Consider the following 23,673-nt stretch of genomic DNA (forward strand, 5'->3'; position numbering starts at 1 on the left):
AGTCTCAGCTGGCACCTTTTGTGTCCCCACATCAAGCCTAGGCACTAGTCCGAAACCTGGAACTGGCTGGATAAGGGCATTTTGTAGTAGACATGCAACGGAGTTGGCAAGGGAAATATGGAGCCCTGTGATGGGGAGGCTTAGGTAGGGGTGGTGTTCCGAAGGTGGCTGTGGGAAGGTGTTTTCTGGCCTGCAGATAGGGAGCGATGCTGTCCTGCTGGGTGCAGCTCTGTGCCTGAGTAAATAGATTTGTTTCATTGTTTGCTTGTAGGAGAACATGTTTATCAGTAAAGCACTAGGAGGAGAGAACGGGTACAACAGGCTGTCACATGGGAGGTGAAATACTTGCATTTCATTAGAAGTCACAGACTTGTAAATGCATTGGTTGCTTTAATAGTCAAGGCTTTCTAAACCAGCGTCCTTAAGCTTTCTGAATGTATGAGAAATCAACACAGCATGGAAAGTCTCTACACACTTGAATTAAAGCTCAAAAGGGTGAAAGCCCTTGGGCAAGCAGGAGGATGAACAAGGAGGAGTGGGCAATGAATGTGAAAGAGTGAAGCGATGGAGCAAAGGGCAAGAGGCAGGTCAAGTGTTGGAGCTGGTTCCATAACAGAACTCCAGTTTCTGTAATAATGCATTAATCCTGAGGTCTTCACTCGTTAGGAGCTTCTGTTTCTCTTTGTTTGGAAACATTTGGAGAGCTGTGGTGCAGTCCTGAAAATGTTTATAAATCCAAAGCTTCGTAAATCTGCAGGAGATGTAAATCATTTGTCATCTGCTATTTGCTCGTCTCTTATAAAAACGTCAATCATCCAAGCAGGGTTTGGCTGGGGTAGCCAAATTCAAACGGCCAATAGTGAATAGGGGCTAAATCAGGAACTGACAGCCAAGACAACCTGCTTTCCTTGAGCATGTGCTTTTTCTTAAGAGAGGCCAGGCTGACCTAATGTCTGGGCATTATAGATCTCAATGACACGGGCAAAAGGCCTCCCTTCACTTAAATTGGGTTTACCATACCTTGCAGTCTGTCTGGCGCTGATGCCTTGGCTTGCTGCTGCTTTGGCCCCTTTCCTTGAACTGCATCTGAGCAATGGAGAGAAGTTCCTTAGGGATAAAAAGGAAAACCAGCAGTTCCCTAATCTCATGGGTGAAACCAGTTATACAACACACTCCCCATCTCTCATGTCATGCGTTTTGCAGCAATCCTCCTTTGGAAACAGAAAACATGCAGGTTTTTTTCCCTCTCTGCTGGTGTGTTTGAAGCCAGTGACAAAGGCAGAGGATACCCCTGGAAACTTGTAGCACATCAAGCCTGGCCAGACCCATCCTGGCACAGGGCAGGGGCACTGGCACCTCTGCCCGGCCATGGGGCTCAGCCATCCCTTGTGTTTGTGCTTGTCACCAGCCTGCGTGCATAGCAGTTGCATACACCACTGCAGCGTGATGGATCTGGCCAGAGTGCGCTTGGTCACATCCTGTATCCCTTGCTTTATTGTCAACAAAGTGTAGGAACTTACTTTCATAGCTTAATATGGATTCCCAGGGCAACATTTGCAACAACACTTGCAAATCCCTGCATCCTCATGCAGTCAAGCTAAATTTACATTACAATATTACACCATGGAAGTGTATTAGCAGTAATTGCTGTTAAATGAGGCAGGAATATTTTAGGATAATGATTTTGTGGGGGAAAAAGAAACAAGGTAAAAAAGACAGCTTTAAGAGGCTTAAGACCTTGCACAGTATGGAGAAACGCTCTCAATAATAAGATGACAGACAAGTTCATCTATGACAGAGCTATCCTCAGTTCCCTAGCTGCAAACCCCCACGTGTTTAGGACTCTGAGGAGCAGCGTGAGTTGCCAGTGACTGGCTGATGCTCCCTGTGCAAGAATACACCATTAACAGACTTGCATGATGTATTCTGATCAATACAGTAGACCAAAAGAATCACTGAGCACTTCCTGTCCTCCTATCTCCTCCAATGGGTGGTTCTGAGCCTTGTTGCTGACAGGAAAGCACAAACATGGTGATTCTCATTTTGCACTGATTTTCGTTTCTCTGCTTCTTTGGAAGTTATTCTTCTTTCAAGATCAGTATTAGTTGTGTTTAGCACCACACAGTTACGCTCATACATGAGGACCACAGCACATCAGGTCTGGGGTGACCTCGCTCTAACAACGTGGTCCAAGCTACAAAGAGGAATAGACTATGCAGAGAGGCCACATGGGGTAAGAGTAATTTAGAAGCTAACTTGCCTCATCTGTACCAGTTTGGAATGGTATCACCGTCTGGAATGACCAAACTACCAACCAACCAACCAAAACCCAATGAAGTCCTAGCTTTAATTCCCTCACTATCATCCTTGGACTTCTGCCTGAATCCTCCCAGTCTGGTTAATGCCTGCTGGTACTCCAGGAGGCACTCACCCATGTGGTGCTTGCATTGCTGTTGACAGAGCAGTGGCCTAAGATAGGCACCAATATACCTGAGAGATGACTTTGTTCTGCTGCTATTGAATCCTGTGAAAAAGCACCCCTGAATTCTGCTTACACGAGGCATAATGTAATAAAGGTGACATTATTTGAAAATCAGTTTTTGAAGGAGTTTCTTCACGTTACACGCATTGTAATGACGGATGTAGCAAATACACACCCATTTCAGTCCCCAGGGTTATATGTTTCTCTTGGGAAAGCAATGCAATATTAGCAAAGTATGATTTTTATAAGCCTATAATTACATTTTTGCACAGTCCTATTTCCCCAGGGCTGAATTCACATTTATTGGATTACTGAAGTAATCCGGAGCAATGTCACACTGTTACAGGATGTATTCCAGGTGGACAAGGCTACTCCAGCAGAGGGAACTGCTTCATCATCTGCTTCCTCTGAATCCCTGGGAACTTTAGAAAGACCCCAGGGTCAAAGAACCCACTCTTCTACCTCCCTCTACTTGAATGTGGCCTCACTGTGGTACTGTAAGCAGGATGTACGGAAGGTTTGCCATTTCATGGCAAGAAGTCTCCGAAGTGTCAGAAGTTTGACAGCAAGTTCTTTATGGCTTAGAGATCCTCACAGATGCATCACAAAATTCCAGGAAATACAGGATCATAACATTTTTACCTTCTCCCTCTAAATCCTATAAGGCTTTGGTGAATCGGTCTCACTTTCTGATATGCTCTACCTTGTTTTTCTTACTCCAAGTCTCTTTCTTACCTAGGTCTGTGGTTTCATATCAATATAGAGAATTAAACCCAAGGGACACATTCTAAAACCTCGCAAAATGTTAAATCATCACAATATTCCAACATCATATCTGTGAAAGAGCACCTCGATCTGAGGAGACGGAAAGCTCCTAAGCACAGCCTGCGATACTCAGGATGCTGTAAAGAAATGAACATGCCTCTCCAGAGTGCTTAAACCACAGCTCCATCTTTACCGCCACACATTTCTTTGACATTTAAGTTGTGCCCATCCACGGAATACCACACTGATCCAAATTCATTTCTGTATAGATCGGTGGCAGGATTGCAGCAGGGATGGTCTAAAATCATAGGCAAGGGCAAGTCTGCAGGCTTATGCTGCAGAAGAGTGTGCTCTCACACCTGACTGCTTGCCAATTTGTACCCCATTTGCATCAGTTAGTCGATAGATCTACATACAGTCTACATGCAGTCCTTACCTTGTTGCACACATCAAGTGTATTGTTTACCCATGTCTAAGAGCCTGATATTCCTTCGTAACACCAACACTTGCCTCCCCTTCCTGAGGGCAGAGATTATGTACCTATGTTGATAGGTACACTGTACCTATCTGTACTACTGTACCTATGTTGATCTCTTCCAAGGAGAAGCAGTGCTTTTAGCAGTGACCATCCGCTTTCTCCTCCAGGAGGCCCTTTCAGTGTTGTGCAACCTCTGTTTTCTGAATAGAGAAGCCTAAAGGAGATCTATTCATCTGACAGCCCAGATGAGGCGGGGTGGTGGGATACCAGGAACAGTAGTAAATTGAGGGATGGTTTTCCATCTTCCTTTTGTCACTGTCTCTGAAACCCAAAGGAAATTGAATTGTGTATCATGGAAGTTTAAGTTTAACAAAATAAAACAGTTTAATAAGTTTAAGTTTAGTAATAAAACAGGTATGGTAATTAAAAGATGTTTTCTATTATTTCCTGTGTTCTAAAAACTGTACGTGGCCAAAAAATACCAACATCAACCTGCTTGGTTTTCAAGAAGATAAGTATTGCATTAGCCCATTGGGCTGAACACAAAAATGGCCTTTCTTAGGTGTCTGGTAGGCCACTACTTGAGAACATGCATAAAGCACCTTGGGTAGATCACAACCACAGAGAGCGAAGCCCAAAGCTCTTGTTGCCCTGCCTGGACCTCAGTAAGTGCTGGTTTTGGAGGATCGCTGCCCGATTGCACCTCTGAGGTCTGAGCGTGCACTGAATGGGCACTTTCAAATGGCAGACTGTCCTCTCTAGTGGTGTTCTAGGGAAGGTGACCACACAGGAACGGTGTACATGGGAGACGTTATCATTCTGGAGAACAACAGCATTTCTGTTCCAGGCTCCCACCGGGGTTTTGATTTGTTTCCTACAGAGAAGAGGGGAAGAAACATCAAAGATGAGACAGCTGAAAACCACTCTGATCAAATACCGATGGGCTGCACTGGGCCCCCGAGGTGGAGCAGCTCCTCTGCCCTCCTTCATCGCTGCTGAGTGCGAGCGCACTGAGGAGCTGAGAGGTGAACTTATGCCTGGGCCATGGAACAGCGATGGACCAACAGCATTTTGGCACTGCCACCCCATTGTACCTGCCCGAGTGTTCTTCCCTGGAGCCTCTAGGGACATGGATAAAGTGTTCTGCGCTTTACTTCTAAACATAAAATACTTCTGCAGAGTATCTGATGTCCCCGTACATCCTGGCAGGGCTGGCCCGTAGCACAGAGCATTTCTGTCATCAGGGCTTGATGCAGTTCAGCACACAAAATGAGATGCAGATCGAAATGAAAAGGAAGCAGCTGAGAAGCTGGAAGGACTGACTGTTTTAGTTTGTTTTCTTTTTCTTTTATCGATGGTATTAACTTGGTTCTTGAAGGATTCACAGCAAGGCTGAGTTACCGGCAAAGGGAGGGGAATGGCACAGTGGAGAAACGGGTCTTCTCTTTGCCTGTAACAGCATGGGGCAAGCCACGGAGACTGTCAGCTGAGGGGTGAGTGGGGATGGGAGAGCAAGGGCTGCAGGGGGCAGAGGAAGCGATGTCAGCCGGGGCATCTCGAGGACTCTGCTTTTCCAGCAGGGTATTGCAGGAGAGACTAAATAATGTGCAGTAATATTCACCGGTTATGGAGCTTTCTGCAGGAAGGAGGCGGAACAGGGTACTGCCATCGGGAAGAATACAGGCTGCACACAGGTCCCGGGAGGCCTCCCTGCCACCCCTGAGGCATAGGGTCCTACCAGCTGAGCATGCTTGCAGGCGCAGGCAGAGAGCAGGGAGTGCAGCCTGCAGCTGGGACGCTCACAAGTGCTGGGAGGACACAGACACATCACCCTGGGCTGTGTGGCTGTGTCCCCTGTCCCCAGCAGCCCAGAGGTACAAGCAGAGCACGCCCCGAGGGGCAGGAGCTTGTGGGGGTTTAAAGCAGCCATCAGCCCCTAGTGAAAGGCAGAGAGTGTGAGCGGAGTGGTAACACCGGAAGACAGCCTGTGCTATGCGTGGCTGCTAGCAGTGCTGCAATGTAGCTGAGCACATTCAGTCTTGTAAGTTTCTGCAAGTTTCTGCTCCATGAAAAGGAAAACAAACCCCAAACAATTACACAAAATCTCTTCAGAATACACCAAGCACAGTGATTGTGAGCAGTATGCACAATTCGACCTTGAAACTGCCACTACATCCTCTGAGTAGAGCATACTCCTGTCAGTTAGCTGCAGTGGGAGCAGCATCTTAAAGGTGTCGCAGATGCTCACTCACATAACACACTGATAAGGTGCACCTCATTATCATTGCAGTACCAACAGTAAATGCATATGTGCCTCGTGCTAAAAGGATGCTCTGCTGCATTCCTTCTCACTCATTTGAATGACAGCAGTTGCATTCTAAGACACAAACCTGGTGTCAGGTTGTAAAAAGTCAGCTGCCTTGGGGGTAAAAGGAGGGTGCCGGTTTGCATTACCGTCATTATTAAAGCAGGGATGCAAGCAGCATGGCAGACTGGAAGGCAAGCTAAGCCCTTTCCCACTGCAGCAGCAAATGGCCTTGAAGAGAGCTAAACCAAATCTTATAAAAGGCTCCTGTGAGCCGCTGCTTGTACACAATAGAATAGAGATCCAGCCTCACAATGTAATGCTAGGATGTCCCAATAAGGGAGTCATCTCAAAATCTCCAGTTCAGTTGATGCAAAGCTGTGTGTAAATGCAAACTATTACTGTGTTTTGTGAGATCTCCCCTTCTTAGCAGGGGAAGCCAAAGCTGAATGAATCATGAACAAAACCTGGAAGTTCCCCAAGTATGTGCATCATCACCAGGCCCAGTCACAGACCATCTGGACACTGTTGCTGATTAACTGTCTCTGGTCAGGAAGCACTGTCCTCCAGCCAGCTGCAGGTCTACCTTTGATAAGACCTGTATCTAAACCCCACACTCTTAGGAAAGATGGGTCACAAACACCCTGTGCAGCCACTGCCTCGAAGAAGAACAACGCTATTTGCTTCACATGTATGAAGGGCGATGGAAGGATTTGGATGCTTTAGTAAAGCGGAGGTGGAAAGCACGACTGCTGTCTGTAACACACAGAGGAAGGAAAAAGGAAGAGTCATTTAAGCTGAAGAGCAATGCCGGCATGAGGACAAATAGGTATCTGTGATCCATAGCTATGCCTAGACCAGGAACTAGAAGCCACCTAGCTTTGCTCCCCACTGCCAGCTACCGTGAGATATAACGGGACATTCTGGGAAGGCATTACAGGGGTTGCTGCCCGTAACTGCAAGGGGCTGTGCTGCCCTTTGCTACTAATTCTCTGTTGTGTTTCAGGATGTTACAGCATCTACATCTGGAAAAGTGACTGAACAAATGACACAGGCTCCTGGGAATTCCTGAGGTATGGCTGGGTCTTGTGACACAGAGAAGCAAGCTGGTGAGTGAAGCACGCAAGTGCTAGTCTAAAACCACTGCATGCATTTGCCTTATGAGATTGTTCTCGTTTCGACTGTGAGGTCTTACCAGTAGGTGCCAGGACAGAAGCGAAGTTATCATCTTCTGTTAATGGGAATCTATGTTTAGAAGAATGGGAAAGTGGTTAAAGAAGGTGAAAGGCGACGTCAAGAGACGGCACCCCAAACCATGCTTTGCATAACTTGGACAAATGTCCACGCTCTCGGTCAGACCGCAGTTGCTGGGTCTTGCTCCTATGTGTGTTTTGAGCAAGGACAGTCAGTAGCTGAAAATCACACCTTGACAGGTACAGGGCAGCCTGTGAATTTAAGCCTGGGAAACTTGAATAAGGCTGTTTCTGCTCTACAGCTCTGACTGAAAACGAGGGGTTGTTTCAGCTGTTGCTTCTTGGTCTGGAAGTGTCTGTGAGCTATGGGGGACCGCAGGATTACAGCGAGGCTACACCACCACTGGCAACAAACTGTGGCCATTTTAGAGGAAAGCATTTGAATGAACAGCTTTGTCCAGGGAACACTTGCTGACTGATGAACAGCAAGCAAGCAGCAGCAGGAGGCACTGGGGCCGCCACCGCAACCTGTTCCCCATCGCCTCCTGCTGACACACCAAGCTATAAATGCCGCCCCTGTGCGTTGTCCTTAGCGGCCGGTGTGAGAAGCAGGTCCCTAAGGGATAACATTGCTTTCACCTGTGCAAAATCCCACAAGCAAAATGTCAGCTTGCCCACAAGTGCCATTGCCCACCCTTGCTGTCCCTGCCTAATAACCAGGAGCATGCAGCTAGTGAGGGGCACTGCAGTCACTGGTGAGCTCAGAAGGCTTCAGAATCTCTGTGTTTCCACAGGAAACCCTCTTTTGCTTTCCACAGGCTGTTTGGGCAAAAATAGAATCAACTTATGGCCTCCATCTTCCCCCCACAGCTAGGAGAAGCTTCCTAGAGGAGCTAGCTGTTTGCATGTGCAGCCTCCAAACGTCACAGCTCCTAGCATGAAACAGGGACGTTGCTTTCCTCTCTTCCCATATGCCTTTATTAATGTAAAGAGGAGACTCAGCACATTAGCTTGGAAAAGAGGAGTTCCTAACCTGCACTGCACTAATGTGTGAGGTCTCTTTTTCAAAGCCTGTGCAGCCATAGAGCTTCATTCAAAGAACGCTGTTGACTTCAAAGACCACTGAACAGGGACCCTAATGAAGAATCCAAATGGACTGGCCAAGTTGTAGCTGTAAAAATTTAACAGGGAATATATATAAAGGCCTAAAACCCTGAAGGCATATCTGCAGGCGCTGGAGTGTGAATTGCCTTCAGGCCTTGCTGTGAGCAGTAGTGGTTGAAGGGGAAGAGCCTGGAGTCTGGCTGATGTGTTAAGAGATGCACATGTCCAGGCTGAAGCAGGCAAAGCATTCAGCTGCAGAAACATCTCCAGTAAGCTGCAGTAACCCGGGAGCATCCCCTTTCCACTGCAGTGGGACTCCATGCAAGTTACATCACTTGTATGCAGCTGTGATGTTGCAGCATTAATGGTGCAGAAAGCAAACTCCTTTCCAAGGGATGTGGTCCATACATGACACCTCCTATAGTAAAAGTAAAGTAAATACATGCTTATAGACTCTGTATGGGGTCAAACTACCTGTGAGATGTACCAAAGCACCAAAAGGTGCCCAGCTGTAGAAGTCAATCTATATAAAACATATTACCTCTCCCTACCAACCTTGCCTTCCTGTGTCCTCATTCGAGTACAGCTAAAGCAACACCTCTACCAGCAATACTTGGTTACCTTTAAGCACCATAGGTCTACAGTGGTTTAGGCTCTGTGTGGGGTTTGTTCTTTTTCTGTGCGATCAGTAACACAAGTCATTCAGCACAGCTTCATTTCCTCTTTCAGTCAGCCAGTCAGGAAGTAAGAACAATAACAAGTGATGTATATGATAAATATGAATTTCCACGTCCTTGAAGCAAACAGTGTGTAAATGTCTAATAAATGGGGAAATATTCGCTCTCCATCAATACTGAAGTTTGGAAAGGGCCAGGGTAGTGCCCTTCTCTCTTACCTTTATTTCCCTAAGGTTTCCCCAAATTCCCTGCATATTCATTTCCTAAATGAAGACCCATGAGGGAACGGGACACTGTGAAAATTCCAGCTTTCAAACCCAACAAAGCAAGATTCTGCCTCTCTTCAGACAAAAAAGATTTTTTGTTCCATTCCCCTTCCCAAATTCCCTCCATTGCAGAGATGTTTCAAAGGTAAAAAGTCTTGGAAGGGAATTTGTTGCTGAGAAGTCTTGCTGTAAAGGAATGTTAGAGGCTTTCCAAGCTAAACCGCAAACAGGGAGCTAAGCAAAGAGAAGGCAACATTCCAGCAATTTACAGAACAGAAATAAAGTCCCAGTAATTGAGAGGTGGGCTATGTTTTCATGGAAGGTGCACTGCAGTAATGCAAAAAAGAGCTGCTTTATAATGGACATAGAACCAGGGAATGGTTTGAGTGGGAGACGCTTCTTAAAGCCATCTCTGCTGCCCAGCTGATTATAGCAGCAAACAACTGGAGGATTGATACTTCAGCTAGGGGTTGTTTTGTCTGCTTCAGGAAGGCAACGGGACCATGCACAGTCTTAAAACGACGCATACGCAGAAGGGCCTTTTTTGTGCGTAGCAAGGATGCACCAGCTCATAGGGATGCACGTGGAAACACCTAGGATTACAAACACTTCCAACAGCGACTTCATTTCTCCAAATACAGCTCCACAGAGCTTGAACGACGCAGCAACAACAGCAGCAACAACAGCAGCAACAACAGCAGCAACAACAGCAGCAACAACAGCAGCAACGGAGGGAACAAGGCAGAGAAGCAGACTGCATAGAACGGATTGGGTGCAGAATAAGAGGACACTCCCCGCCCTCATCCCTCCCACCTCCCTCCCTCCCTGCCACGGTTCCACCACTCCTCCCCGTCCCGTCGTTCCCCCCCCGCGCCCCTCACCGCGAGTCGGGGCTGCCGCGGCTGCTCTCCGCCCGCGGAGCATTCGTGGAGCGCTCTTGCCCCCTGCTGTCCAGCTGCGATCCCTCCTGCCAGCGCCAGCCCGCTCAGCCTGACCGTGCGCTTACGGCCTCGCCTGAGAAGCAATCAGCCAAAACATAACGACAGTGAATAGCAGTAACGAATGAGCTACCCTTTTACAAAGGGCAATGTGATGCCCGTAGCGCTCTGATGCCTTTATGGCAGAAATCTACCGCGTTTAAGAAAAAACCCTGTTTCCAGATGTAACATCTTGTCAAGGATAGGTATTGGCTTCCGTATTATGACTCACTTTTAAGAGGAAGAGGTGTAACTCCGTAAACACCTTGCAAAGGGAATAATTAGGCTCATCTCACCTGTCAAACGCAAAGAGAATAATCGAAGTCAGGGAGGGTAAAACAAAAATCTGCTGACATCTTCGTTTTGTTCTTACTACACACAGAAACATACCTATGTAGCAGCTAACAGATGTTCAGTCTCATCTGCTGCTTCACCCACCTTTTGCTAACGGGACTGGCTTTTACTGCTTGTGTTTGCCCGGTGTCTGCAAGCACACGGTCCATGGTGCAGGCATGGACCCCATGAGCTCCATGCAGGGACCTGCTCTGCTGCTGTCACAAGGCACAGCAGTGCCCAGCTGTCACCAAGACAGCGAACCCCAAATTGTGCTGACTCCCCTCCAAGCAAGCTGGTCTTGTGTTTCCCTGAAGCAGAGTCCCTAATGCTGGATGCATCGCGTACCATGTGGCCTGCATACACACCGTATCATTCCTGGGATCCTCAAGGTGTATGGACGACTTTGGGTGTCTGATAGCTTTGACTGTACTGCTAAATGCCTGAAGAAACTAGTGCAGAGAAGACAAAAGGAAGGGAGGAACAAGCTTATACATGGAGCAGGGGAGCAGTTACCCAGTGCAATTGGCTTCACAGGGAGGTGCATGGGAGGACTGGAGAGATGGAAAATTAACATTTCAGGAAAAATCCCATGAGGTTTTTACTAGCACAAGAGAGGCAAATAGCAGCAACAGAAGTGCTGGTGTCAGAAAATGGAAGTACATGTACAGTGCCACTTCCAGTAATGGTATCTTTTCATTGGTATGATCCCCAAATGCCAGTAAGAGAAGCTGTTCCACTGAAGAATGCAATAAGATCAGAGGAACCCTATTAAAGGGGAGATCTAATGGGAAGAAGGCAGCAGCTGTCCTTCGACGCACCATTAAATGTGGCAAACATTGAAGGAAGAAAAGCCACAAATGTAATATTTAAGGAAGAACAAAACAAAAACTCAGGCACAGAATATGCAGAAAGCAGAAGTCCGACCAAATCAGTTGAGAAGAAGCAGCAAGAATAAGACTTGGTTGCTTTGGAAACCAAGATAAATTGGAAACATGGACCCAGGGACCCAAAGGATGCTGAAGTGATCAGAAAGGAATGGATGAGCAAAGGCAGTGTCTCAGATGCTTCCTTGTCAGAAGTACAATCACCAAACCTGGGGCGAGAGAAGAGCCCCCTCAGAGGCTCTGCAGTAAGTGTGCATTGGAAAGCAGAGGTGCAGAGAGCAATGGTTTCATGGGACTGGTAGCTAATGGGCAGGGTTGAAAAGTGAAATGTGAATCTCTCTTCGGTATAACAAATATCCCTGGATACATACAAGCTCCCTGTGGAACAACAGTGCTGCGAGGTGTAGTCATTAGTTGTTCTTGATTTATTCTTCCTGCCTCAACGTAACAAATATGCCTCTGGATTTAAATGACAACCCTCTTCATCTTGCATCCTGCTCCTGGTGGTGGTGAACACCAGCTAAAAGTGAAGTAAAGCCTGCGAGGATAATGGTGAGAGGACATTAGTTCTAATGCCAAAAAAGGGAACCTGGCTACAAAACTTATAATCAGCCCATATGAAAAATGGGCCACAACCTCAGAAACTGCCATCAGCAAATAAGTGCAGAGCCTGCTCTGGATTTTCAGATGCACAGACAGAGATGGAGTAGGGGGTCTTCCCTCCCTCCTCCCTTAAATTGCTTATTACCACTGAGGAAGCTGAGTCAGCCTGTCTAGGAACATGACAGAGACTGATCACATCAACCAGCTGCTGGCAAAGACAGACTAAAATAAGGGAAAACCTCAGTCCAAACCCCAAAAGCTTTTCAGGAGATGGATGGGCTGAATGCATGATCCTTCATATGAACAACCAGTTTAGTCTCCAGCATCCCTGTCCTGTAAACAAGCAAACAAAATTAGCCCTACCCCAAATACCAATTCTTCTTGTGATTACTGAGTGGGGTCTTGGTGAACAGGAGCAGAACAGAAACCATTCGTTTAGGTCTGGCAGCGAATACACCGTTTAAAAGAAGCACTTGTGTGTGAACTGCCCAGTACCTCATGAAGAGCAAGAGATGCGACCATGCTTCCTGGGAGCTGCTACGCCTGTCCTGAAGGAATCCTTGTTCGTTTCCTAATGATGTTATTTCTTCAAGGAAAAAAGTAGGGAACGTTTCTTGTTCCAGAGCTAGAAGTTGTATTTGTCAGTGTAAGTGCTGTTTGTAGGCTGTAGGCTGTGCTGCTTCTCCCCTGGCACACAGCTGTGGTGGGGTTGACCTGAATGCTGCATCCAAAAGATGCATCAGCTTTGGGGGGGTCTCATAGGAATGAATCAAGCTGTTGCACCTGGTCCTGAGTGGCATGAATGCCTGAAGGAGCTGATAAAGTAGTTCTGGGCTCTGTGGGTTGTGCGTCAGTGCCTGAGCCCCCCTTGTGCTGGCCAAAATGTCCAGCAGAGATGTGAGGTTGTTCATCCATGGGCAAAACAGACTTGACGTGGGGAAACTAATTTATTACCCATCAATTCAGAGTATGGTAATGGGAAATAAACCAGATCTTAAAACACTCTTCTCCCCACCCTTCCCTTCTTCCTGGGCTCAACTTCATCCCTGAAGCGCAGGGGGACAGGGTATGGCATTTGCTATCAGTTCCTCACATGTATAGGTCAGTTGTCCCATTCCCCTCCTTCCTCCTCAGAGACAGGACTCCTCACACTCTTCCCTTGCTCCAGCGCAGGGGCCACCAACAGGACACAGTCCTCCACGAACTTCTCCAACATGAGTCCTTCCCATGCTCCACTGTGGGTCCCCATGGGGTCACCAGTCCTGCAGCAAACCTGCTCCAGTGTGGGTACTCTCTCCATGGGGCCACAGGTCCTGCCAGGAGCTGCTCCAGCACAGGCTTCCCATGGATTCACAGCCTTCTTTGAGTATCCCCTTGCTCCAGCATGGGATCCTCCAGGGGCTGCAGGTGCAGACCTGCTCCTCTATGGACATCCATGGGCTGCAGGGCACAGCTGCCTCACCATGGGCTGCACCATGGGCTGCACCATGGGCTGCAGGGGAATCTCTGCTCTGATGCCTGGAGCACATCCTCCCCTCCTTCTTCATTAGCCTTTGGGTCTGCAGAGCTGTTTCTCTCACATATTCTTACTCCTGTCTGCCTGCAGTTGCTCCAGTGCAGTAAATTCCCCCTCCATCTTAAATAGGTTATCCACTACCACTGATCCTCTGGAATAACATATTTAAGCCTTGGCCAGCAGTGGGTCCACCTTGGAGACCTCCGGCATTGGCTCCACTGGACGTGGGGGAAGCTTCCAGCAGCCCCTCACAGAAGGCAGCCCTGTAGTCCTCCCCCTGCCTTGCTACGCAAACCCAGTACAGATTCATACAAGATACCTTATATTTTTACTTGCCTTTTAGTAGGAAGCCTTTTCCTCTTTCACAGCTTGGCACAAAAGCTCCTCAACTGTTCACTTGGAGGTGCGAAGCAGAAAGAAGCCTTTTCATAAGCCTGGCGGCCAAAGAAACAGAAGTCCAGCCCCAGCTTTTCAGTGGCTCTTGTGTCTTCGCTCAGAATATTGGTTTCTAGGCTGCAAATCACTCCTTTTAAACTATGCAGGAGACAGCAGGGAAACAGCCTGCAGCCATGGCCTCTCCAGGGCAGGGAATGTGAGCAAGCAGTATATTCTTTCAGTTTATGCTCGCTTCTCATTAAGCTGAGCAAGACTTTTCCTTTCCTTGGGATACCTCGTATGTTACATGTACTGTCATGCAAATATTTACATTCCGAGGTGTAAAACATCAAGCAGAAACTTGTGTGCCCTCATAGAGAAATCCTTTACGGAGTGTTTTTGGTAAAGGGCATATTTCCTCACTGGAGATGGGACCAGTAAAGAGCAGCCCCTGCCACTTTCTGCCCCTTCAATAGCTACCAAGTCTTTTTTCCTACCTTTATTAGCTGAAGCCTTTCCTTTTCTGAGACATCATTAAAACAGCTGAAGCCATTAAGACAGTTCTGCACACGGATGACACTTTGTGACAGCATCAAGGCTCAGTGGGTTATCTTGATACACCAAAAGCCATAGGTACAAGCAAGCAATTTTCTTTATATCCTTCAACAGCTTTCCTGTGCTAGCATGGGAAGTCAGTGTCAGGTGTCTGATACAATTACTGAAGGCTGCTGTGGCCTGCTAAGGGTGTGTTATCCTCCCACCTTGTTTGCAATGACTCTTTTGCCCTCCTTCCCTGCAAAAGGGAGAGCTCTTGTTCAACAAATGGGAGGCTGGATCTCTTGAGGGAAGGTACATCTCTCCTCTCGTGCTTCATGTTAAGCAAGCAGGTCTGGGTGCTGAAGGCAGGGAAGCACATGCAGGTTCTGCTTCAGTGCTGCGCTTGGAGAGGGGCACCCAGGAGTACAGGACATAAACCTATAAATAGAACTTGTGACCACAGGGGAAAAAATAATCAAGATTTGTCATCCTCCTTTAAGCTGCCATTGTGTGTGTTCAGAAGGGATGAACCATATATGTTTTATGAACTGAAAGACCCTCAGAGGGTAACGTTACAGGAATTAGGCTAGCTCAGTCCGCAGTGGTACGTAAGGTAAGAGAAGAGAGTTAACTGCTTTATAAGCCAAAAGCACCGTCTGTAAACAGTTTTGTGTGGTGTGCAATCAGTCGGATGAACTGGAGATTTCAGTCTGACAGGTCGAGTGCCCGCTGGAACCGAAGGGAGGAAATCCCTAGACTTGGGAACCCAGAGGTAGTGCTCCCCCATGGCCCATTTCCTGACGCAGCAGAGATGACCTCAAGTGCAGAGCAGTGACTGCAATCAGACAGCTTCTGCCCACTCCCCAGATAGCCCTGGGCGTCACTGGATCTTTTGCTTTTAACCTCAAACCTCTTCTGTGTATAAGGATCCCTTTCCCCACTTTGTTACTTCTGCTCTCAAGCTGTATTCCTAAACATTAACCTATTACACGATCTCCAGTTCCCTCCAACACACTTTAACCACCTGAAAGTATTCAAGGAGAGACCTAAATTCTTTTTAGTGCTATTTTACCATGCCATTTTACCCCATTCTAGGAAGCACCCCTGACCATCATCACTCCTTTTGTACTAACTTCCCTTTTATCACTGTTACCTGGGGCAATCCAGTTTGGCTTCTGCCTTGACTGGGTGGTGTGGCTGCAGGGTTAACCCATTTCCCAATCAAGCTTGGCAGACCAGAACCCCCCTTGCAGCTTTTCCTTGATGAATTAGGCTGTTAAAGAAAAATAAGCAAATCTGTTTAACTGGTCAGCATGTGAATTGGGGGCTTTAAAGACACACACCTGGGACTCACTCCCTTTCAAGTGGTAGCTATGAAGATGCTGATGGAACAAGATGCATGGGTCCATCTGTGTCGAAAGAGTCTCAGCTTTACAGGAGGGAGCCCAAAATGGACTGAGACGTTTCACTCTCTTGATAGTTGTGTGACCCAGGCTCCAGAAATGGCTTTTGCATTTATTCAGTACTTGTGTAAATTATAGAGACTGTTTTGGGAGCAAAACCAAGCAAACAGTTCTCTCCCTGCTCGTTTGAATATCCAAACTGCTGGGTTGGAAAGTCACATTTCCCTTTGTGCTGCTTTCTTCTGTCTTCACTCAGGATGCTCCAGGGTAGATAGGATCCTATTTGACTTCACAGTGAGGCAACAAGCTATTTCACATCATTTTTGCATCAGCATAATAGCCATAAAAAGGCTACTGAAAGTTCTAAAGAAGCTTAAAAGCATGATTTTGATTTTAAAGGCACCTCAGCATCTGATGGTGCAGATCACGAGATCTGCATTCCACTTAGATTCAGATTTCCATACGTTGATTGGTTCTCCTGACATACGTACTATGCCATATGGGAAAAAAGAGTTCATGGGAAAAGTCAAGAATTAGATGCATGTTGCATTTGAAAGGCTTTACGGCTTTCTGCCCCACAATCATATTGTCTGTATGTGCACAGTGATGTGTAGCTCTATAGGGACCAGTGTTACGGCTATGTTTGTGGTAGTACTTCCTGATAACATCCTTCAAGGCTCCACAGGGGCTATTCCCAGCTGGGTCAGAATTTCAGGCTGAGTGCCTTGTGGGTTGGGTGCTCTAGCTTCTACGAATCTCGTTGGATTTATGCTTGTGAATGATTTTGAATGCATGCACGAGTGAGGGTGCACAGCATGAAATGAGGTAAAATTGGAGAGAGTCTGAGACGATGTCATGGCTTGCAACTCATTAAAGCAGAATGGCTCAGGGAACAAAAAATGTCCCCTAAAAGCCTAGTACTTGAGGATTTTGCCCCACTAGTGAGCCTAACTAGAGTGCTGTTTTCATCTGTAGAGATTTTCTGGCATTTATACCAGTAAGAAGCAGCTGATTTCTTAAATATCTCAGTCTCAGAGACTGCCAAATACGCGCACAAATTGTCCTGGCAGCTGCAAAAAGCTTCCCCAAAAGCAGCAGAATGTTTTCTCCTCAATATCCTCATTTTAAGGGGTCTATCACAACGACCAACTTCTATCACCCTCCAGTGCTATTTCCTAGCTGCTAACTGTCATCAAGGCATGGGCTGGGAGGGGAGAGACATGGAGGTGAGGACCAAAGGCACAGGGGTACATGCAGCTGCCTCCTCACTGACACAGCTTGCCGCTGTGCTGCTGAAACTGGTTTGCTCTCTTCACATCCTGCCTCACACTACTGTGTGGTGGAAAGCATGGCAATGAGTCTCAGATGGCTATACCTTGTGATGGTAGATTGGAACAGAGGGGATGAATTCACCTTCACATACTGGAAAGTTGTTTTATTTTTTCCCTTCTCATCCCAGTTTTCCTTCCCATGTCCTGTGACGAGCCTGCAATGCTCGTTGGCAACACCTCCTGCCTTCCCCCTGCAGTGAATCACCATCTCTCAAGCACAGCAACGGATGCTGACTCTTCTGCCTGATTGTTTGGGGAAGATGCTGTGCTTGGAGACAGAAAGCTCATCTCCACCTGGAGAGATGTGAAAGCCCTTCTGAAGGGATGATGGAGAACAATACTTGGGATCCGTAGCTCAGTGCCGTAGGGCTCTGTCACAACTAAGTCAAAATTACCTTCAAGAGCATGCTGTAAAACACCCCACAAATCGAGCATCTGTCCCAGCTGATGAATCAGCTTAGCACTGGCATCACAAACGTGGTTATTTCCATGGGGGTCCGCTCCACTTTCCTTCTTCTCCTGACTTTGCATTCAGTCCTACTGATGCGGTAAGGTGAAGTTGTCATTGATGGAAATAAAACTGGTCCTTCCTGCAAGTGTCCCGTGCTGGCTTGGGATGGGGTTTTGGGGGCCACGCTGATTACAGGGAGCCACGCTCTCACAATTTTACACGCCTTACGGATGCCTACATATGCACGTACTGATCTGATGCAGCACATCAGAAGCTAGTTTATCCAAACAGCTGAACTGTGTGGCAATAGCTCACACCTGAGCTAGACACGGGACGCGCATGTAAAACATCTGCAGACATTTACCCTTGAGAATCCACGCAACTGTCTTTGAAAGCATTTACAGGAGCTGACTGTCTCAAAGCGTACTTGTAATTGGGTGGGTTTTGGTAGAGATCCTTCCTAACGCCAGCGCCCTGAGAACACAGCAGCACAAGTGCTTTCTGGAGCTGTTGTTTTCCCTTGATGGTCCCCAGGGTACATGAAAGAACCTGTGTGTTGTTTTCCCCCAAGCTGGTGGCAGACATTAGAGAATTGAATTTAACATTCCAATGTGCCAGGCATGAATACACTCTGCATATCTCCCAACAAACGTAAATGAAAGGAATTTCTGATAGCCCTTTTTCAATTCTATGTGACAAATGTGATAGCCTTCTCAGTAAACAGCAAGAGCTGGAAATGCCAAGCTGTTCAGTGAAGCAGGATCAACATCCCTAATACTTCATGGGATCACTAATAGCTTCTGCATCTTCCAAGACAATAAGCCTTGATTGTTCCTCTGGATGCATTCCTCCGAACTTCATCCCACTAATTGCAATGTTTCAGGGCTTATACATGTAAATAATAACGGGATCTGTAAGCATAGGGGCTTTGAAAGGAATGTCCCATTACCTTAATGTTGTCAGATTGTGGCAAAGCTGTTTACGAAGCATACAAGCCACAAATCAAAGGAACCTGATGTACTCCTATATTCTTCAGACAACTTGGCATGGAAAAGATGAAACTACATTTGTGCACTTTATTATTCAAGGTGACGAGTCAATGTGTGGGTGATGGTGCATCTCTGAAAGTAAAATACTGAAACATAAAGGCTTTCAGAGGCCTAAGAGTCATGCTTCTCCTTCACAAATTTACAGGCAGCTGGACCTGAGATAAAGGCAGAGGTTGTCTATTGCAGACATGGCTTAGAATGCTGCGTACACAGATCTTTCTTCCTGTATTTAACTTTCCCTTCAGTGATTTAACACTGCAAATAAAACCAGGTAAAGATCTTCCAGGAGCACAGTCAGTGTTCTCATATAAAAGAGCCAGCACTACAACAAAGGGACCTCTCCAAAGAATTAAACAGCAAGAATGCTCACTTAAAGTTTCCAAGAGATTCTTCCCTTTGCATGTGTTGCATTTAAGACAGCTGGGAAATGCATCAAATTCAGTACCCAGGACTTCAGACATAAAAAGAGATTAGGCACATTTCAAACGTGTTCTCAAATTATTCTGGGTAACTCGTATTCTGTTGGGAAGGGATGGAGTATCTTAAATCACAGTTGTTCTTTACTTAGCAGCACAATCAATAAAATACAGAAGTGGTTAAGAACAATAAAGCATGCAATTGTATTTCTGCCTCAGTTTTCTCACCACCTTGGGGCAGTCTTAGTGTTGAAGATTAGTTATTATGGGAGGGTCCAGGATCCTTCTGGGGTGGCCAGGATCTGTCCCTGAGCTCTGGATGCCTTCCAGCCTAGCTGTGGCAGTAGCATCTCTTGCTTTTGCATGGAAAAGTCCAAGAGTACCCTTGCCAGTGTCTTCTTCCTCTCCCTGCCACGTGTTTCCTGGTCCTGTGTGTGAAACTACATATCGCCATCTCGACAACTTTATTTCTTGCCAGCTTTCTAGTCTGTAGGCAGAAAAGAGATTTGTGGCACAACTGTGCTATTGGAATACGGAATACGGTTACGAAGACGAATGGTGCTGCATCTGGGAGAGACAGAGCACACTTCTGTTAGCATCTACATTAAAAAATCATGGCTATTTCTTAATTTACCACCTGCAATCTGTGCATTGTACTTATACAGGCTTGCAAAGACTCCCAGCAGATTCCTCCTGCTGAAAGTTCCTACCCCAAATATGTTGAACATGAGCCATCTATACACATTCTGACTAAGCTGTTAGGAGGAATAGTTTCCTGTATACAGTCTATGCTTTGATGGCTTCATTTGAGGAAAAAATAAAGCCCTGCATAATATCTTTACAACAAAACCCTTGCCTCTGGGGAGGGCCTTTGCATATGGATCTCGAGCATCTTACAAATACCAAGTTTCATAACTTTCTGTAGAACTCTTCCTTGCAGAAAGGAAGCAGAGAAGTGAGAAAGCCATGTGGCAAGCTAGTGGGCAAAGAATGAGCCTCTGGTCCAGGAGTCCTGGTGAGCAGTTATATGCAGTTACCACTGGACAATATAGTGGTTGTACAGAAAATGAATAGTGTAAGAAAGAGCAACTTTCCAAGTATCATTCATTTTGCCCCTGGAGATACATCACTGTAGGCTGCATTGATTGAAAGCTGCAGCAAAGCTCCTGTTGCAGGCAGGTCTTTGTGAAGATTGCAGGGGGAAGCATGTCAGCTCCGTGTCAGCTTTATTTATGGTAGGCTGCAATGACTTCATATTCCTTCTTTGTATCTGAACAACACACGAGAATCACAGAAAATGTCAGCAGGATCTAATGATCTGAATGAAATGCACTTTCCCTGATGCCTGCTCTCTCATCTGCGCAAGAGTTGAGCTCGGCATTCTTATTATTGCAGTTATGAGTTTGCACGTTTCATTCTTATCCTGGAAGAGGTGTTCGGATGTACTTAGCCCTTGTATGACTAAGCTGAAGCAAACCAAGCCTTGGGTGAAAAGGCTGCGAACTGGTAGTGCTGGGTGAATGATTTCTTGCAATCCCTCAATTGGCTCTAAGGATCTGTTCTTCTGAAAGACGATGGGTTCTGGTTCTGCAGCTCTCTGCCCAGGCACCCAGCATCCCTCTGTTAGTCTTACATATTTCTGCAGGAACGGCTTAGTGTTCTTCATCTGAAAGGAATGTGGTTGTGGAACTGTGCTACAGAGACATGCGGGACACAGAGTACCACAAGGCCAAGCAGCACACAGTTCTTTTTCCTACCCTTGGGCAGGGTCAGCTCAATATTGAAAGGTCCAGAAGATAGGCAGTAACTTTCATATGTCCTCTGCTGATGCTGATGCTGAGCAAAGAGTCTGATCAGTTACTGCAGGAAAGTTTCTGCAGGGAGTTTAAAGAAGTAACTGAGACAACCAGAGAGCCAAAAAATAGGAAATAAAATAGCAGAAGAGTGGTAAGGAGGTGTGTGTGTGTGTGTGTGTGTGTGTGTGTGTGTGTGTGTGTGTGTGCCTTCATGCCTAAACCAATTGTGACAGGCATACTGAGACACCTATTTCTAGGTAGCAAGATGGTTTGATCTGATCTCTGCTTGTCCTTCTGCCTGTCCTACTGATGCTTATGGCATTTTTAGCCCTCTGGCCCGTGCTGTGCTCAGGGATTTTACACTGGGGACAGACACTGTGGCAATTTGTTCCTTACAACACCAACATTGGAGGGGAGCCTCTCCTCTCCAACGTGCTGCCAGCAGCCCCCAGGAGTGGCACTGCTACTGAGCTTGGATGTGACTCTTTAATCCCGACTAGGAAGTGGGATGTTAGAGATTCCTTTTCACCATTCATCTGATCTTCTTAGACTTCTGGTAGAATGAGAAGTAGTTCTCCTTTTCCAGCCCTCACGTTAGAGAGTACCCGTAACTTCCTCCTCAGGGGCACAGGATGGAGAACACAACATGAGTATTCCACACTCATGTGTGTTGTAACTCCCTTCTATTCACAGATGCATGTAGGTGCTGAGGATGAAGGTTTGTGATCTCCCTGTATCTCAACCCTAGGTAGAAGTGAGGAATACAGAGGCTCATTTAGTGCAAAAAATGCTCTGGGGAAAAAAAAAAACATAAGCTGAATAGCACTTGGGAAAGAGCAAGGTATAGAAATAGCCTGACAATTCAGGTGTCCATTTCATCTGTACCTGCCACGAAAACACAGCTCATGTTAATTCAACAAATGGATGAAAATACAGGGCTTAGTTAGGTAGTGACACTGAAGATCACTGGGAATTTAAACATTGATACCAAATGCACTGAAGATGCTGATTTTGAATATCATGGCTTTATCCTGCAGGTTCTCCTTGAACGGACTGGTCAGTAGTGGTGAAAGCACAAGAAAGTGCCTGGAGTCTGAAAATGAGGCAGTGGCGATGCTGTGTAATGTAGTTACAGTATTTCATTCGAGTTTATTCTCTAGTGCTTCATTCAGCGAGAGAATTGCTGACTGATCCTTTCCACCTCAAGTTCTCTTGGATGGAAAAGGATGCTTCACAATTCCTGTGGCACTCCAAATATCAAAGATCAAGGATTATGTATTAGATCAAGTGATTAAACACTGTGGATGGGAGATAAAGTTAAATATTAAGTTCTCCCTCCTCCTTGAGTGCCTGTGACCTCCCAGAGCTGGTATTACCCTTCAAATAGGCTGCAGGTCTTTCCGCAGCACCGGTGCCACTCTTTTACATCCAATATTAAACTGCTTAACATCATATACAGCCCTTGAGCTTTGATACTTGTTCTGAGAAGTGCCAATGGATGTGCTAGTGATTTTGATGAGGTGAGACACGTTGCAGTCAGTTCCAAAGCAGCATTGTCTGTCAAAGCAATTTTGGTGCTTGGAGGTGTAAGCCAGATAACTGCAATGTAACGACTGGCTGCGCACAGTACCGTACCTATCAGCTTGAAGTAACTTCTTACTTTTTCTTCAAGCTGTAAAAGTGTGGAGTGCTGTTGTGTTGGTCTTTCTCCGATTACTGGGAGCTGGCAATTACTCTCTGTCAGTTTTTAATTCTGATTGGAAACAGAAAATGTGTTAAAAGCTCACCTCCATTTTTCCTAAGTAAGTGTAGAAGATCCCAAGCAAAAACCCAGCTCCTGCTGTGGACAATACAGGGCACATTACAGCATTTTTGGGCACCAGAACTAATGCTGCTGTGCCCATTTGTGCTGGCCCTGATCCAGAGAGAGCACCTGGGCATTCACTAAGCTTCAAGCACATGCTGAAGCCTGTCTCCCTTTTACTACGTGCTTCCCTAAGCCAGCACCCTGTTCCTGGGGGCGTGCTTGGTGTGCCACAAGGTGGTTTGGGACTCTCCCTGTCCATGTCACTGGCCATCCCCTAGGCACATCTCTGCACTCTGTGCTGGCAGCTTGCAGGGTCTCCTCATGGCTGGGCAGGCGGGCTGTGAGCACTCACTGTCCCCAGGCACCCATGACCCCTTGTACAGGTGGCCAGAGACAGACCCAGGGTCTCAGGGGTGGGCAAAGCAGGGACCAGATTGGTTTTGCTGTTCGATTTTAATGAAGGTGGTGTTAGAGTGTTTCCTTAGCTCATAGAAAAAGAGAGAAGCTGGGCAGGGAGATGGAGGCAGACAGCCCCTTTGGGGTAAGGACCACGCAGCACACGGGCTTGGCTCTTTCCCCTATCAGGAATGACCCCAGCAGAGATCATCACTTCGGGCCCTGCAGACTGGTGCTCTCCAGTAAGCCTCCAACAGATGCCTCCTGCCCTTCAAGGCCATCTCTGACTCCTAGTGTTCGAAAGAGCTTCCATTACTACAGCTGAGATCCATGCGCCCAGTGCATGGGGTCACCCACTGCAGGGTGATGGATGGGGACCCATTCTCCTGTCCACGGGCCTGGAGAGGCACCGGTGAGGATGCTGGCCGGGCGCTCCCTGCACCCTAAACCAAAGCTACCGCGATTCGCTCTGTGCTACTGCATTCCTCCTAAGCCCAATAGATGGCAACATTATCTTAGAGATGGG

General features: G+C 46.8%; 1 long non-coding RNA gene across 1 annotated transcript in view; it reads right to left on the reverse strand.

Annotated features, from left to right (window-relative positions):
* LOC133269741 (uncharacterized) overlaps positions 1-16,305 on the reverse strand; it is a 38,824-nt gene extending 22,519 nt beyond the window's left edge. The window contains exons 1-2 of the long non-coding RNA XR_009743538.1: positions 15,652-16,305; positions 10,480-10,543 (exon numbers count right to left, since the gene is read on the reverse strand). This is a non-coding gene — a long non-coding RNA (uncharacterized LOC133269741). The remainder of the gene's footprint in view (positions 1-10,479; positions 10,544-15,651) is intronic.
* Between the last annotated feature and the right edge of the window lie 7,368 nt (positions 16,306-23,673).

The sequence above is a fragment of the Pezoporus flaviventris genome, unplaced genomic scaffold, assembly GCF_033815535.1.
Source record: "Pezoporus flaviventris isolate CSIRO_AGI_PZ_B2104156 unplaced genomic scaffold, CSIRO_AGI_Pfla_v1 ptg000015l, whole genome shotgun sequence".
NCBI lineage: Eukaryota > Metazoa > Chordata > Aves > Psittaciformes > Psittacidae > Pezoporus > Pezoporus flaviventris.